Genomic DNA, 19,208 nt, shown 5'->3' on the forward strand with positions numbered 1-19,208 from the left:
TAGTTATGTTCTTGTGGGGCATCTTTATTTCTCGGTAGGCAAGGATACACTAAATTGTCAAAACCTGCAATGGAGTTTGGCGTGAACTAAAGAACAGCATAAAAGCAGATGATGTGAGTTATAAATATGTCTATGTATATGAGCAATCTGTTGATAAACAATTTAAGTCAGATGGGTCAAAGATGGGTCAGATGGGTCAAAGATGGACTGTGTGGATTTTAGAAAGACGGGGAAGGCATTTGCAAAAGGGCCTAACCTCTGAATTGACCTCGAACGCAGCAGATGGTTTTCATCACTGCTGCCGATTTTGTCAGTCAGGCAGTAAAATAAGACAACCACCCTGCACATGACATAATGTCAGCTTTCTGTCTTTAAAATACACAACGTTTTGCACAGCCAGTGTCTGGGAAGACTCACTATGAATGTGTTTCATGCATATGATTGCAGAAACGGTAGGCAACGAGACAGGATTTTGGTGTCTAAAGCATTAAGGTTTCGGTTTTTAGTCATAATGACCAATCATATTTGAGCAGGATTCAGTTGAATGCATGAAAACACTTTGTGTGGACAGCAGAAGAGGCGTTTGTTATAGAAATAAAACAGTGTAACCCACCGCTTAGAATGTCGGAAGATGATTTGGTAATTATTTGTGAAAAATCTCCTTCTCCAGGCTCACTAGCATCAGACCTCTAGCCGATGGGTTGGAAGATTGGTGTTGTGTAGGTGTTAGCAAGCTGTGTCTGTGTAGCTGTTGGTGCACTGTGCATGTTGGTTGCATATGTGAGGACGTGGGAGTATGACTCAGACAGCAGGTGAATCACTTCAGGCAGACACACTATCGTATTCCCTCTCACACGTACAGTTAGGGTGTCAAGGATAGCCTGCAGAGAGGATAGCATACAACTTGTCTACCCGATTTAGCCCAGTTAACCCTCCACTGACACACACACATAAATGCACCTGCTCATAGACAGATGAGGAAACACAATGCGATATATGTAAAGTGCTGCAAAAGAAGCCAGAGGTCCATCATCCCTTGGGTCAAACAGAAAGTTCAACTTAACCATCCATTAGGGCATAAGTGTTTTTGTTAATGAAGGGGGCACGCCTCTTCTCAGCACTGGACGTTTGATGGGCGCGTTAATGTATCCTTTATTCTAAAAATGGTCTTTAAACGTGTGAAACAAGAAAAAAATATGGAACTGTAATCATGTCTGTCTATAGGAGCGACAACAGTTCATTTTCAAAAGTTTTTCATGGGCCGCTCGTCACTTTTGACACACTTGATTTACATAAAGTAGCCTAGACCTCACCTTTATGCAAATGTTAATGTGACGCACCGTCATTCCGATTGCATGGCTGATTATGTGGACAATGAATGAAAAGCGCCAAAACGATGGATCCTGTGGTTATGTACCATTAGTAGACATGCATATGGATGACTGTGTGTTCATGTTTTATGCAGATCGGCCATGTGTCTGTGTGTGTGTGTCCTGAGTTTGCTCAAATGCCACAAAAGGTCAGCCATAGCCCTGGCCTAAATGTGTGCCCAGACAGCAAACCATGACAATATGCATACACTACAAACACACACACGAGCAAAGAGTGTACGAAACGCAGGGAACGCACCGACAGCAATATATAACCGATATATCTATTTGCATACATATATGTGCGACGCAGACATCAATATGCCCGGGGTATGATATTAGTGACGTCACACGTGTCAGCTGAGCGCCAAGGACACACTGCTCTCTGCTTCCTCATGACACACCGAGGCACAATGAAGAGGAAGTGCTGATGCAAACATGGCAAAATACATTGGAAAGAGGAATATTGCCAAAGGCAAAAACAAAAAAGCACACCTGCTTCTTTATAAGGTCAAAGAACACTGCTCTCATGGGGCTCCATTGTAACATTTTATGTTTGAACCACATTTAAAACATGCCCACACTATATGTCTCCTTCACACTGCAGTCACAGTGGATAATAACTCTTAGTGTTGGTGTGAGTAAATAGTCATGTTTCGCCTCTGAAACACATGGTGTCACCAGTCTGACAGCAAGGAGCTTTAAAGGGCGGGGGACGCACTGAGAGTCAATCAGATGCAAGAGAAGAAAAAAGCCAGTGAGGGATTAAGTACTTTTTTTTCTTTACTTCCCACCAATGCTGATAATGCTTGAATGAGTGTCTTTTTGGTGTTAAATGATTGCATTATCGAACTATCTGCTCCATCCACTTGACTTTTCTTCACTTTCAATAACCCTGTACAGTTTGCACATACTGTACTCACACTGCGTATAAAATGTAATCTACACGTTTATATTTATAGTTTTTATTTCATTTTATATTCTAACTATTATTCAATATGTTACTTGCCCTTCTAGAACGACAAAACAATTACTAGTTAAAGTAGGTCTTATCTATCTAATAAAAACTCAACCAGGTCCTAAAATCTTTTTTCTCAAACTATCAAACTCAAATCTGCAAAATGGGAAACATTGTGTCCCTCAGGACTATCATGCATACAGTTTAATCCTATTTTTGTATCTGATTTTTGCACAGCATCCTTATCGGATCCCCAAGGGTGTGATATCTGACTCTGTACTATGCAATAACTGTCAGGTAAAGGCAAGACTAAAAGAAAAGCGTTATTTGTTGAAGCACAAAACAAACCCCAGAACTAGATCATTCACATACGAGTCAAGTATTTCACTGGTTGTATATTGGTTTGCACTGTCATTTCCTTTTCAGCACCAGTACGTGAAGGCGTAACTGATGTAAACAAAACAATTACAGCCGCTAACGAACATGAACACTAAATCATAGGTTATCCTGTCATAAGCGTTCCATCCAGTGAGGCCCCACGGGCTCCCTCAATCATTTTAAAAGTGAATTAAATGTCTTCAACCAAATAAATCAGAGAAAGGCTGCCAGTGGGGCGACAGTGTTTCAGCAGCCAGGCGCCTCGGTGCAATTACAGCGTAGACCTTTAACTAAGGACCTTGTCTGGAAGAATAATGTAACGGCGCAGAATGAGAGAAAGATGGAGCGATTGATGCAGCAGGGCGTGGTCACGGGAGATGTGAGGGGAAGGTGATATCAAAATTATGCAGGAAGACAAGAGATTAAAAGGAGAGCGGGGTGTGTAAAGAGCCGTTTGGGATGTAAAATAGGCTTGAAAGGATTGAGTGACGAGCAGAGGGCTTCACATAACCCCTCATCATCTGTATTCCCCTTCAGTGTCCAAGGATGCAAGCATGAGAGGGATGAGAGCAGGAAGGACAAAGAGGTGGGGGTCAAATATAAACTCCTCCTCATCTCACTGATGCTGCTACATCTGGAGGATCCTTCATTTAAACTGATTCCAGCCCTGATTGGATGCCTCCTCTGACCACATGTGTGTTTGGCAGCTGGATAGTCAGATAGTTAAGAAGGGGTAATAATGATGCTTTACATTAAAATGCAGAGGAGGTCTCTGAAAACAGAATTGAATCCCAGCATTAAATCTGAAGTGATGGCGATCAGCACGTCGGTTAACCAACAAGTGCTCGATTTGACTTTCATTAATATAATTTCAGAAGCTCAGCACCTTGAGCCGCTCTGATTCTTGCTTATTTTATCAGCTGCCAGGAATACATTTCTACTTTTTAATCTTCCATATCAGATAATTGCACTGGTTCTGTGGATCTACTTAATCTGAAACCGTCTGCAGCGCCGCTTGAAAACTCTGCGCAGCACTACTCGGTGCAAGTTTATCCAATTCATTGTTTCCGTAACAACGCTGATTGAAGGAATCACATTTAATGCAATCCATCCCCTTGAGAAATCAGAAGGCACAAATACTGAATTTTAAGTATGACGGGAGAGAGCCTGGGCGAAGTTACAGCAGAGGATAATTTGGGAAGCATTGTGAACGGCTCAGTGAGGCGAATGACAAATACTGATGCCCATGCTATTCACAAAGAGGGGCTACAGGTTGATAGCAAAGTGCTTTCGATAACAACAGTGGACGTGAATGCATAATGTCCAAAAAATCCGATGTAAGCTTTTAAAATAATATAACTTATCACCATATGGCTCTCAGTCTCCACTGTGTTACATTAAAGTGTTCTGGAATAAATCAGAAAACAGGAGTGGGAGTTAACAGCTGGAAGTCCAATGCATGTTGGGAAGCGGCGATGTGTAATGGGTTACTAACTCCAGGGACACAGACAAAATATGCATACAGACACACACACACACACACACACACACTGAGGGACAAAATGAGAGTGGAATGGCCGCCAACCTGAGCCTACAGGCTTATCTTCACCATGTGTTGGAAATACACACACACACACACACTCACAAAAACACACTCAGATTTGCCGGCTGGTGAAATCAAGCTGGCTTTGTGACTATAAGTCCTGAAAATTAGATAGCTTGCCGCTATTCCGCCATATTGAGGGATCACACACGGAAACACACTTACTCACACACGTGTACGCATACACGCGCAGATTATAAAGACACCTAAATCTGCTCTTTCTTGTCCCTCACTCACCGCACTCCTGCTGACTTGATTACATTCATATGCCTATGTGTGATGGTTTGTGTGCCTGTGTGTGTGTGTGTGTGTGTGTGTGTGTGTGTGTGTGTGTGTGTGTGTGTGTGTGTGTGTGTGTGTGTGTGTGTGTGTGTGTGTGTGTGTGTGTGTGTGTGTGTGTGTGTGTGTGTGTGTGTGTGTGTGTCCTGATCCTCCGGATTTCCAGAATCACCGGTGCAATCTGTTGCATGGATGGATGGATGGATGGATTGATGGATGGATGTAGAGAAGGAAAGAGGGAGGGAAGGATGGAAAACATACCACAGGAAAACTAATTACAGAACAGAAGGTCCTTGGGCTAAGAAGCACACACACTCACACACACATGCTCAGCCACTGTCTCCGTTTCTTTCTCCAGCTCAGACAGACACTCACTCTGCAACTCTTATTACACACATGCAATGAAGGATGGGTTATCCGTGTCCACCTTTACCTCAATAAAAGCCTCGTGATTGGACAATCGTCACCATGCAGTCACCTCTACTGTCGTAAAAAAGTGAAATACAATTTAATAAAAGCCAAGGACTCGCCCTGAAAACCAAACAAACACGGCCGGAGATCCAGAACACGCTGCATCTCACACAAAAGATAAAAAATGCATTTGTCCGTGAAGACTTGAACCATCCAATAAATCTGATTTGACCAAATGTTTTTACTGCAGAGACAAAAACTTCTCTTTTTTGTGTGGATGCCAGCTGTATCAAAGAGACAGAACGTTGGTGGGGAATAAACAACAATAAACGAGACAGCCTGACACGTTGGAATGTACATCTCGGTTGGATTCATCATCAGCCCGGCACGGTCAGTGGACTCACAGGATGGTTCCAGGCGGTAAAGCCACATAAAATAAGACGCCTGTTGTTTTATATGTTTGTCAAATGTGTGCATTATACATGTCTGTAAACGGGCTACAATCAGATTTGTACAAGACAACCATTTATGTAAAAGAAACATCATGAAGGTGTGTTTCAGTGCCCTTCATTCCTAATAGACTAATGGCACTTCAACTTTAATAAATGTACCTTACCAAAACATACTAAAGTTTGATTGTATGTATTACGAAAAAAGTGATATGTTTTTGTTGCGGTCTTAAATCAAGCCTCGGGCTGCACGAATCGGAAAGAACTAGCTGAGATTATTAAGCCATATGATTTACAATATTGAAAGGATTGACCCTTTTTCATCATAATTCTGCTTAACAGAGGACGTGTACAAAATAAATATGTTTTGCTAAGTCTGTAAGATAAGATTTAAAAAGCAGGGTTTTCTCTGCATCTATTTAATACTTCGATCAAAAAGGCATTTTAACCCATATTTAGTCCTGTGATTACATATTGCGATGTTGATAACATTTAGATTCATTCTGCATCCCATTTAAATGACACATTAGTGTGTTTTGAGGCAGCAGCTAAAGGCTTGGAGGAGACATGGTTTTGTTTGTCTAAGAGTGAAAGAGTGTGATAAAGTGTATGTTCAGATCTCAACCGAGGGTCATCTGTTTATTAAAATGACTATTATTCACTGAATAGCCAAGGCCGACATGTCATCCTTCACCTTTAGAAAATAAGAGAAGAATGCCAACAAAAAGCTCCCAGAGGCCAGAGTAAAGACTTCACATTTAACAGCCCAAAATACAGATATATTCAATTTGTATTGTATGAAACAGGAAATCTTAAAGTTGGAAAGGCTTTAACTAAAGAATGCTGGGTATTGTTTGATCCATCAGCGACTAGATTGATAAATGAATGATCAGAATTCTTGTAGATTGATTTGATATACATCTACGAATGAACGCTACTTCGTAATCAAACGCAATGGCATGTTGGTGCACAATGTTTTTTTTTTCTTTCTGCATGATAAAAAATACAGTACTCAACAGAACAAACTCATCCATCCTGTATCTGAAGCATTTCTATGTTTATTTTGCAACCAAATGTTATTTTTTGTTGTTGTTTGATACATTGAAGAAAACATTCACAAAATGATGATTGGTGGTGCATGTAGAACAAGCATAATACTGACTAGCAACCAACTCTGTATACCCAACACGTCTGACGTGGGAGTAAACCTTCTTTTGGACCGACTTCTCTTCTAGATAAATCATGGCCCATTTTTTCCTTTTGTATCAAGTGGCAAAATAGTTTGTTCTTGCTTGGCTTTGCATGTCCTGCAATGACGATACTGAAAGGACTTTTGTCGAGATACAGTTCACAATATCAATAATAATCCTTAAAGCTCAACAATAAAGGTTGAGGACTGGCTGATTTCATTTCCACTTTTATATTCTAGCTTTTGTGAAGCACACAATGGCACATTACATGATTGCTGTGTGTTTAACTGAGAGGGAGTCCGGCCTCTTTCTGTGAATTGGAGCCAAATGCCTGTCATAACCTCAGGAGAAGCCAGGTTGTGTCTAGACCGCAGCCTGAGCTTTTTATAAACTAATTGTAACGTCCCTGAAGGTGGCTGGTGTGAATCGTATTCCTAACGTGCATCTTTCCTACAGCACAGCAGTGAGCTGTATTTAAAACATCCAAAGATACAAACAGGAAAGGATTGAAATCCAATTTTCCTTAATACTCTACCTTTAGCAGTAGTCCTGGGAAATCAGGTTTTAATCCCTGCTGGATGTGTGTTGTGGATTAGAGCCCCACAGAGTCAAGATCTAAACTGGAGTGTGTTTGCCCCGGAGCTTTGACACCAGGTGTAGCTGGAGACTTCAGCGCCCAGTGTCACCAACTTCCTAAAGTCATAGTCCCTCTATCGCAGAGATGTACTGCTTTAAACTGACTCGACCAGTAGAGATTGTTGAATATAATAATAGATTTGTATTTATGTACAGCGGAAACAACATCCACATTCTGGCAATTGGATGACCATTAAGTTATTTCTAAAACAAAAGTACTAAATATTGTCCCAGCTTCCCAAATTTGAGACTTTGTGCTTTGTGTCTGTTTTATATCATTGTAAATCAAATATTGTTGTGTTTATCCGGCAATTCAAGCAGCTTTAAAACATTGCTCTGGGCTCTGAGAACTTGTGATGGCTACTTTGGAGAGAAACCAAATCGATAAATAAACTGACACATTGAGAAATGAGCAGCAGCCCTGATTTGATACACTGTGTTGTTTCTTCTGTTTAGGTACATTTTCCAATTTGCTATGCTGTCTCCTCTGAACACTGGATTCTGGATTTGGAGGGTTGGAGTGTGCCTGTGTCCTGTTGAGGATTTGTAATGTGCTGTGCTGTGTGTTTGTCTGCTCTCTGTTTCCAGCGACCCCCCCCCCCACCCCCTACATTTCCATCTGCCTAATCCTGGCCTATCACACACACACACACACACACACACACACACACAGACACCTTGTGAAAGAATGCGTATCCCTCCAATCACAACAATATGCACCCAATCTGCCGGTCATGAAAATGTGTGTGCCTGCAAGCATTTTCTTGCTCCCAGGTGCATCACAGAGGTGAAGGAGCTTGAGAGCACAAACCTGAGTGCTTGTATTGCTATTTCCCAGCATGTGTTTTGTAATGCATGGTGGGAGATGGGACCCTGTTCTATCACAACAACACTGCACTGAGTTGCTGGGCAGCCGCATGTCCTTCTAAGGGATTAAACTGAACAGTGTGCAAACTCGACCAGATAGGACTAGCTGTTGATTCCAGATACCTGTGTAAGTTCTATTTTGTTTCTTGACCTCTCGGTTTCATTCATTCAACTCTGTATAATTGTTCTGTAGTTATTCTGGCTAAAATTGTGTTTTGAAATCTCAGAACAGCTAAAATAGCTGTTTTTCAGGCAGAAATCTGGGTTAATTTATTTTTACAGAAATCTTAAAACTGAAACATTTGCTAGGGTTAACTTTGATTTAAACAATTGTACAAATACTAAGGGCTTTACTAGGGGTAATTGTATTAGGGTTAACATTAACACCTCTGTAACAAGGGTATATTCTGAAATGTGTCTGTAAAAAGTGCATTACAATAGGCCTGAAGGCTCAACTGATTGTGTAAAGTGACACAGTTTCTTCTGGTGCCCATCAGCTGCAGAGAGTTAACTAATTAAAAGGGGCGTGGGCCCACAGCTATAACAACTCAGCAATTAGGACTGGTGTCCATTTTAGGCAGCATTTCCTGGAGCTTCAGCGTCAGACAAAGACAGACAAAGACAATAGAGTCCTGCGGGAGATAAAGACTGACAAAAGGCGCTTTCACACCGGAGTACTTTTCCCAGTATAGTTCCGATATAGTTCCGAAAATGTGCGTTCACACCAAAAAAATCCGGAACTAGAATTTAGTTCATGAGAACATTTTCACCCCCTTTTCAGTCCCTGCTAGAGAGCAGGTACTTTCATGGGGGAGAAAAAGGTTCCCATTTCTGATTGGCTGGGCGGATTGCAAACCACGCCCCGTAAAAATCCCAAAAGGTTTTGTGAAGCCGCCATTTAATTTTCCTCGCATTAGCATTATTAGCATTAGCCCAGCGCACAAACGGAGAGAGACTAACTTATGGCAACACAAAAGAAAACATGGGAGCGGTGGAGATGAGGAGGTTGAGATGAGGAGATGTCGGCGTTTCTGGCGATTTACTCGGAAGGCTTCAGTAGAAGCTGCTTGGAAGACTACCTGCAGCTTCTACTGAAGCCAGTCCCCAACTCCAGGGACTTCCGGACGGGGACTTTGGGTGGCAGTATCCGCCGTGAAGTTGTTTGCGGCCTGCCAGTAAACCCAAAGCAGAAGAAGTGACGTCAGCGGCTTCATTTGTGTAATCTTCCCTCAGGGAATTATTCCGGTGTGAACGCGATCTGCTCTTTAGTTCTGATGAACTAAGTACGGCAAAGTACTTGGAATGAAAGCGCCTAAAGACAATAGAGTCCTGCGGGAGGCAAAGAGGAGGCAAACCCTACTTTGATTGAGCTAAGTATTGCAGGTGTTTTTTAGCCCCTGCTAAAACATATGTATATTTTCCATTCCTGTTCATGTGTCCTCTCACAATTATTACTGTGCATTTCCTAATCGTTATAACCGGCCTGCTCTCGTCTATCCCACATGCTCCACTGAGATCCAACATCTAGTTTCAGGTGGCCTGTGGAACTGCCAGTCAGCTGTTCCTAAGGCTGACTTCATCTCTGGCTACGTGTCCCTGCAGTCCCTGGATTTCCTTGCTCTCACTGAGACTTGGATTACTCCATCCAACACATCCACCCCAGCAGCTCTCTCCACAGCATATTCCTTCACCCATACACCTAGACCACTGGCAGAGGTGGCACTGGTCTCCTGCTCTCTCCCAAATGGAGCTTTTCCCTCTTCAAGCTACCTAACTTCACTCCTTCCACCTTTGAATTCCACGCCGTTACTGTACATACAACTAACCATTGTTGTTCTCTACCGTCCACCAGGCGCCTTGGGGAACTTCTTGGAGGAATTAGATAATCTCCTCTCACACATCCCTGAAACTGGCGCTCCCGCTGTACTTCTCGGAGACTTCAACCTCCAGACAGGGAAGATAGACGAACTAACATCTCTGTTAACCGCCTTTGCTTTCTCACTGTCTCCGTCCCCACCAACTCATAAAGCTGGCAATGTCCTTGATCTCATATTCTCAAGCAACTGCACAAAAAAAGGGATCCAAGGTGTGAAGCGGGTTTACAGAGAGGTTAGAAGCTAACCTCTCTGTAAACCCGCTTCACACCTCGGATCACTTCTTCATTTCATTCTCTCTACCCCTTTCCAAACATAACAAACTAATCTCTTATCATTCTGCACCTGTCCGCCGTAACCTTCGTTCCCTCTCCCCCTCTCCCCCTCTACTCTTGCCTCATCGGTGCTCTCAGCCCTCCCTTCCTCTGACTCGTTCCAACTCCTGCCTCCAAACTCTGCTGCAGAAACTCTCCTCTCTACTCTCTCATCCTCTCTGGACTCTCTCTGTCCTCTCACATCTCGGCAGGCTCGTCAGTCCCCTCCTGCTCCCTGGCTAAATGATGCACTGCGTGCCAATAGAACCATCCTTCGGGCAGCTGAGCGGAAATGGTGGAAATCCAAACACCCTGACAACCTCCTACTCTATCAATCTCTCCTCTTTCTCTGCTTGGATCTCTCAGGCAAAAAGCACTTTCTTTCAAGATAAGATCCAATCTTCCTATTCCAATCCCCAAAAACGATGTTCTATCTTCTTCACCCTCCTCGACCCCCCCAGAGCCCCTTCCCCTTCCTCCATTCTTCCAAGCGACTTTGTTAACTACTTTGAAAAAAAGGTTGATGATATTCGCACTTATTTTTCCGACTCACTATTAGTCACCACTGGGTCACCAGACACTGACCTCTATTTCCCCTCTCTCTCCAAGTGAGGTTCTTACCCTCATTACCTCTGCCCGCCCTACCACCTGTCCTCTGGACCCTATCCCCTCAAACCTCCTTCAGACTATCGCTCCTGATATTCTACCGTTTCTCACCCATTTCATCAACACTTCTCTAACTTCTGGTCACTTTCCAAACAGTCTCAAGGAGGCAAGAGTAAACCCTCTCCTAAAGAAACCCACTCTCAACCCGTCTGATGTTATAAACTACAGGCCTGTCTCTCTCCTCCCGTTCCTGTCTAAAACACTTGAACGCACTGTCGTTAAACAACTCTCCTCTTATCTCCATCAGAACAACCTTCTGGATCTGCACCAGTCTGGTTTCTCCTCGCCGTCTCTGAGGAACTGCAGCCTCTGTCATCATCCTTCTGGACCTGTCTGCTGCATTCGACACGGTGAATCATCAGATCCTCCTTCGCACTATCCAAGAACTTGCAGTCTCAGGCTCTGCACTTTCCCTCCTCACCTCATACCTCAAAGACCATACCTACAGGGTAACTTGGAGAGGGTCCGAGTCCGACCCTTGTCAATTAACTACAGGGGTCCCTCAGGGCTCTGTTCTTGGTCCCCTCCTCTTCTCTCTGTACACAAACTCGCTCGGATCAGTCATTAGCCCGCATGGTTTTTCTTACCACTGCTACGCTGACGACACCCAATTAAATTCTGTTTTTTCCCCGCTCTGAGACCCAGGTCGTCGCACGCATATCTGCTTGTCTAGTAGACATCTCTCAGTGGATGTCTGCTCACCACCTCAAGCTCAACCTTGACAAGACTGAACTGCTTTTCCTTCCGGGAAAATATTGTCCCACTCTTGACCTAACAATCAACATCGGCCCCTCTGTTCTTTCCCCGACTCAAACCTGTCCTTCACTGCAAACATTGATGCAACAACCCGCTGCTGCAGATACACTCTTTACAACATCAGGAGGATACGTCCCCTCCTGACCCAGAAAGCGACACAACTTCTGGTCCAGGCTCTCGTCATCTCACGCCTAGAATACTGCAACTCCCTCCTGGCTGGTCTACCTGCATGTGCCACCCGACCTCTGCAGCTCATCCAGAATGCAGCGGCTCGCCTGGTCTTCAACCTTCCTAAATTTTCCCACACCACGCCGCTCCTCCGCTGCCTTCCGGTAACTGCTAGAATCCACTTCAAGACAATGGTACTTGCGTACCATGCTGTGAATGGATCTGGCCCTTCCTACATCCAGGACATGGTTAAACTGTACACCCCAGCACTCCGCTCTGCGTCAGCCAAACGGCTCGCTGCACCCGCACTGCGAGGGGGACCCAAGTTCCCATCAGCAAAAACACGTGGGTTTGCTATCCTGGCTCCAAAATGGTGGAATGAACTCCCCATTGACATCAGGACAGCAGATAGCTTGCACATCTTCCGGCGCAGACTAAAAACTAATCTCTTTCGACTCCACTTCGAGCGATAGAATTACTAACAAAGCACTTATATACTAATAAAGGACTGGCTTATCCAAAGCTAGTTGAGTAGCACTTGAAATGTTTTAGCTCTATGAAACCTTCTTGGTCGAATGCACTTATTGTAAGTCGCTTTGGATAAAAGTGTCAGCTAAATGCAATGTAATGTAACCAGGGACAATCAGACACACCTGGTCCATTCCGGCCTCTTTCTCCTCGCTCTGCCTTTCTGTTTTCCCTCTTCTACCTCTGACTAGGGATGGGTATCGTTAAGGTTTTAACGGTACTACTACTTTTATCGATACCGCTTATCGATCCGGTCTTTTAACGGTACTTTCATTGGTTCTTTTGGAGAAAAAAACAAGGTAAACTAACTAAACAAATTGTGAACAAAACTAACATTGCTTTTTATTTAAATTAAATACATAATATTTCACATCAAAAGAAACAACAATGTTTTAACAAATCGTATTAAATAATCTGATGACAGAACTGTAAACAGAACAGCTGAAACTTTAACAACATAAATAACTCTCTAATCATCAACCCATGTTTGTATAATTGAGTTAACTCCATGTGTTGCTGCTAGCATACATAACACCTGACGTGGAAACGTTACTCGTGGATGGGGCTACAGAGCTGCTAGAAAGACAATCGAACCCGGTGCCTTTCTCCGTCTGAATGTGGTGCACTTTTGCTAACTGTTTCGACAAATTGCTCGTGTTACCGCCCTTACATGCACTTATTGCACTTTTGGTAACAAGCATTGTCCACATCGAGACGGGTCAAGTTTAACCACACCTCGGAGCGTGTGCTCTCCGCCATCTCCTCCGTGTGTGTGTGTGTGTTGCTGCATGTAGCAGCTGAGTGTGTGTAAACTGCCCCGCCCCCTCGCAAGCAGGCAGGGGAGAGAGATCTCTCATCTGGATTGGAAAGATCGAAATTACTAAAAAGACTGCATTTTGCAGTCTTTTTGCGTATTAGAAACGGAGTTGGCGACACTAAAACTGCAATATAATGTTTGTGTAGCAATAATACATATGACATATTTTGTACATGTCTTCAGTACCAATAAAAAGACCGATAACATCGGAGCTTAACGGTACCCTGGTCTTTAATAATTCAGCCCCGGGGCCCGTTTAATACCGGGGATCGGTACTCATTCCTACCTCTGACTCTTTCTATACACAGTCTGTTCTCACTTCAATGGGTAAAATACTGAAGCTTGGTCCGTGCCCCTCGGTATCTGATACCGACTCAGAGGCATGCTTTATCATCTGTATGTGACGCAACGGGCTTTAACCAAGTCATATAAACACAAACCTTGCAATTATTAGAAAGTCTTAGAGGTGCAGGAATCTCACCCAGGAGACTGGGTTCGTCACTCTCCTTTATCAATTGACCCGTCCGTCCCTTTACCTGTAAGTCACGTGGCTAAATGGTCAGTCAATAGTCCCTTGTAACTTGCAATGCACCTGACTTGTTTAGTCGTTAGTCACATGAATCGTTTCTCATTGTCTATCACAAATCATTTCACTTCTTCAATGAGGTTAAGGTCAACCACATATTTTCCAAGCCTTAATCAAGAGATTAGGCCGGCACCCTAAACTTTCTCTAAAGATGTAATAATATTTTAAATAACACATGTAACAAGCTAGGATTTGCGCGTGAGAATGTTTTGATATACAAGACCTATTTCTCAATCTGTTTCTTCCTGTGTGGCTTTTGGTGTGTTTGTGGCAGTTCATCAGCCTATCATTCAGTCAGTAAGTAAGTCTGCTCCCCTGACAGATTGTCCATTATTTCATTTCTCCATCGCCATGCTGCTACCTCTCCCTCTATCCATCTACAGTTTAATGATTCCAATTTCACACTTTCACTGTCAGAACATGCACTTAATTACATCGCCAGCAAGTTTACACACTCCCACACACACACAGAAAACACATTCAACATGACCAGCATTGATTATTCGCAAATGAAACCAGCTCCCTGAGGAACGAGGACTGAAATTAGAAGGTGGGATTCGAACCCCGAATTCCACGTGGCAGGATTTCCCGAATGTAAAGTGTATGTTGCGCTGAGTTCCAGTCACCAAGGCAACAGCAAAGGTGCTGTGGCAACAAGATAGGCAGCTGTAGCACTAAGTAACAGCTGTTCATTTGCAGCCACATCTGGCAGCATCCCTCCCTAATCCACACACACTCTTGCATAGAGCACAGAGAGGGTCTCGGGAGATGGGAAGGGTGTTAGTGTGTGCACTCATCATTAATGTGTGTGTGTTCTTGCATGTGAGCCTGCATGAGCTATGAGTCACAGGGCAACATATGTACGCTCTCACCCTCCAGGCCAACCTGATGTTACTGGAGAAGGAGCCCAGCGCGTCAATTTCAATTGCAGGAACATATCTCCTGTTTTATTGTTTTACCCCTCCTCCAGCCCCAAATGAAAAGTATAATTATGTAAAACACTCATTTACACACTTGGTTGGAGTTAAGCTGCAGAAAGCCAAGAGAACGATGAGGCATGTTTGCATTGGGAGAAAAGCAGCTGAGAGATAAGTGAGTCTGAGTAAACCAACTGTAGTTAAACAGAGTGCACGAGGACCTGCTGCCAGACTTAAGCACTAGAACCAATAGACCCCAGCTGCAAGGTGCACTACAATACAAAACACACTCCGTCATACCTCAAGGATGGGAAATACACCTGCTGGTTGCATAGAGTTTAAATAGTGTATTTACAAAAAACGGATTATCTAATTTTCCCTTGAACTCCATTCTAATGTTTCATTCCCAGCTGTGGCGTCGAGGCTGGTGTTGCTTTCACCTTGTGAGTTCGTTTTTAGTGAGTGCGTGTCTGTGGGCAGATTTTAGTCACTGCAATAGCATCATTACGGGCAAAAGTAGTCACAAAACAGGTGTGTGGTAGAGATCAAATTGAAGGACACATTGTGCCAATAGTAGGGGGTAAGGGGAATTGGCCCCCCTAGCCCGATATTGTATTGCGGCTGGTGGGATCTTTTTTTCGTAAGATTGTCACTTTTGCTTACTACTTCTGGTTCTTTTACATTCTACAGAATGCCTCCTCTTTCTCCGTAGTTCTTTTGCTCATTACCTCTCTTCGTGTTAAGTTTTCTTATCAACCAATTGGGTGAGGGGATTGGACGAATATAATCGACATACAAACTCACACACACATTTCTGTGAATATATTGAAAATATGTCATATACGTCTCCTGTCTGTTCCTACTCCTGTTCACACTTCTTACCTGCTGATGTTTTTAACATCTTAATAACTCCCCTGATACTGTCTAATCTCCACATCCATCTTCTCATCCTCTCCAACCTCTTAGCCTCACACAAGTGACTGTTTTTTGAACCCAGTCTACCTTAGTTACTGTTGCTATGTATGTCAATGTTTCCATTCTTGCATTTATGAAGTTTACGATAATAAAAAGTAGAGGATAATCACTTGACATTTTGAATTGATTTTATTAAACAATGGGTCTTTACATTTCAAATAGATGTAGACATGCTTCTCGTTAGATTTAATTAGCTCTGGAAAACTAGCTAATCAGGTTTATTCTAGCTATGTTAAATGAAAACTATCAAACCTTGGTTTCATTTTTTTCTTGTTCCCCATGATCCATTTATCATGTTCATGTTCTCTGACTTTTACACCCTCTTATGCCATCTGAAGCTCTCCGATATGTGATCTCCAGCACACGTTTTCATCTGTCATCTCTCATGCTTTCATGTCATTCCAACAGTCCTCTCTTCTCATATGCCACCTCCCATCTTTACTCTCCCCTGACATCATCCCCCCATCCGCATTACACATTCTGCTCTCCTGTCACCCCCACCCTCCCTCCTGTCCTTCCACTATCTCTCTTCCCTTCGTCAACCTCATCCTCTCCTGCTGTTGCAGTCCCTCGTCTTTTTGACCCTTTCCAATACTCGCAAACAATAAGGAGACAGGAATATTAAGATGTGTGTCCATTTTCATATTATTCCTCTTCATTCAACATAGTTTTAAAAAGATAATTGAAAAAGAAGTGTTTCCACAAATGTAATATCAGCCTCTTTTCAAGTGCCTACCCTCAAAACCTAATGAAAAATGGAGCCAATTGAGTGTTTTCAGGATAGTGGGTCACGTGAGCTGACCTATTTATGACTATAATAAATCCTGGATACTATATGCGAAGGGTAATAAGATTTATTTTACGGTATATTCTTTTAGTGTTGGTTTAGCTGAAGATGTGTGTTTTTCTGTGTGTGTAGGAGTACAAGAATACCGTGCTCAAGGGTTATGTGTGCAGTTAAGAAATGTCGAGTCAACCACAATAACATTGTGATAACTTTTTATATAACATTATATGATGGCTTGCGGGGACGGCGCTTGAAATCAGCTTAAAGTGTCAAACAGTATTATCTCAACACATGCTAAGCAGCTGACAACCAAACACACACACACCAAATATGCACAGGGTTGTGCACACATTGGAACACTTCCAAATTGAACTAGAAGGTCACAGAGAACAAATATCAAGCCGATCCACTCACACACAATCACTGAGGAGGATTTAAAAAAATCTTTGGCCGTTTTAAAATGTTTAAGGACATACTCAGCTGTACTTCTGACATATGCCCCAGTCTTAGAGGACGAAGAAGTTCAACCAAAACACATTCTAGGCAAGAAAAACAACATAATGTATGTCTGGAGCCTTTTTTGTTCGCACACGAAGATCAGATAGTAAAGTCTAATGGCGCTTGTCTTGAACTTGTGCAGTTTGGTAGTGTCAGCCCCCTCAAAGCAAAGAGCGAGCACTCTCTTCTTCTCGTTACTAGCTGTCCGCACAAGCAATCAACAACCACACAGAGAGAATAATCCATCAGAGAACGGAGAAAGATACCAATTTGCCCACTAACAGCAGCTTCGACAGACCAGAAGGTAACGCAGGATGGAAGGAGATGATTCATTTTTTGAAAAGACTGTTATTAAGCAATCTGTAGCACTCGGTTCTGGCTTGCTCTAATGAATGGAATTCAGAGAAGAGTAGAGAGTTAATAAGTACAAAAGGCAGGTTGAGGGAGAAAGAGTGTAAGGAAACCACAGTAGTTGATCACAGTTTTATAAACGCAAGACCTCAAACGCCTGTCAGGGTAAAATCGTCTACTAAGATGGATAAGGATAAAAACTTGATGGAACCACATCACATATTACTCTTGGATGGTGTTCAGTTTGTGCTGGCAGGCTGTGGTTTGAGTCAAAGTCAGACATCATTAAGATTTGAACATTTACCTTCTGCATTCAGGAACCGTCAGGATCTGTGGTCCGTGTTTCTAATGGTAAAACGATGAAGAAAGCGACAGCAACGAGGATGGAATAAATGTTTCTGGTTGATGGTCTAGATATAAAGTGCCATTTGAAAATAAAATTTGATCAGTGTGCCGACGATTGTGAACTGTCAACGGGGGGGGGGGCGCTCTTGAACTGTCAACGGGGGGGGTGAGGAGCTCGACGCTCGTGAACTGTCAACAGGAGGGCGGGGGGAGCCTCGCTGCGGGGAAGCAGTGTGTGGACCTCTTTCACCTGTGAGCGCTACTTACATGATGCGGTTTAAACACATTGTAATAATTGGTTTAAACGGCATAATAATAATGACGACCATCCGTTCTGTGATTCTCCAGAACACACAGATGGCCAATCCGCCCCTTTGTAGCATATTATTTTCGATGAGAGATGAGCAGATCGCCACTGGGCTTTCAACTAAAGACATAGCCACGCAAAAACTGCGGCATTTGTACAGCTCCTTATGGGTACTGGTAAGCACTCTGAATTGTCTTGTGTTGAAAAGTGCTATATAAATAAACTTGCCTTGCCTTGCTGCAATTTGTGAAGTGCGGGCGCGCTCCGGCAGCACTAAACCCCTGATAGTTTCATCATGGAGGAAAGCAGCAGCATGTCGACTGGAGTTAAAGAGAGCGGGGCTGCGTTGCGTGCATGGCTTGCTTCTGTAACGGGCGCTGTGGCGGCGGTCTCGTTCAGGATCCGAAAAATAAAATAAAAATATTTTGCACACTTATTCCACTTAATCCTAGTGTGTCGCTGGTTACGCTGCCAGGGGTTTCAGACCCCTGGTCTAGACTGTGGTTATCGTTTCCAAAATATAAATTGTTTTACCTTTGATAAAAGGGCAACGTTTATTTTCTACAGTAGGCCTATTTAAAATGCTTGACAACTATTTTTGTTTACATCATGTCATTTGATGTTTACAAGTAATAATTAACTGTTTGTTTTTAATCCAAATGTGTAACACAGTTAACACATTTTTAAATCTACATTTTTGGTAGTTAATTACTGGTGATCCAATCAAATCCGAACGATGTCATTTGTTTAACTTATTCTAAGAAGCAAAAGAGTTGTACCTTATTTTACACTGTGACTTTATAGGCTCATGAAGGGCTTTATGTTGTGTAAAGTGTGTTTTTTAGGGTAATTGCCATCGGTTGCATTCTCACAAGTGTTCGTACTGTAGAAGTAGCTGTGGTTATACCTGTTTATTTGTTAAGTGTGTAAATGGGTGTGTATACTGTTCACCAACGCCATAAGAAAGGATAGAATAAAAGAAGGTTGAACAGAAAGAGAAAAAAGAGAGAACACAAAAAGGGTGAGGGAGTGCATGGGTGTGTGTGTGTGTGTGTGTGTGTGTGTGTGTGTGTGTGTGTGTGTGTGTGTGTGTGTGTGTGTGTGTGTGTGTGTGTGTGTGTGTGTGTGTGTGTGTGTGTGTGTGTGTGTGTGTGTGTGTGTTGTATCTAAGCCTGGTT

The 19,208-nt window shown here is 43.0% G+C and overlaps 1 protein-coding gene across 2 annotated transcripts in view; it reads right to left on the reverse strand.

Moving 5' to 3' along the window:
* Window positions 1-19,208, reverse strand: part of pvrl2l (PVR cell adhesion molecule related 2 like) — a 365,603-nt gene that overhangs the window by 275,733 nt on the left and 70,662 nt on the right. The gene's annotated exons all lie outside the window — the stretch shown is intronic.

Source organism: Gymnodraco acuticeps, unplaced genomic scaffold (genome assembly GCF_902827175.1).
Source record: "Gymnodraco acuticeps unplaced genomic scaffold, fGymAcu1.1, whole genome shotgun sequence".
Taxonomy (NCBI): domain Eukaryota; kingdom Metazoa; phylum Chordata; class Actinopteri; order Perciformes; family Bathydraconidae; genus Gymnodraco; species Gymnodraco acuticeps.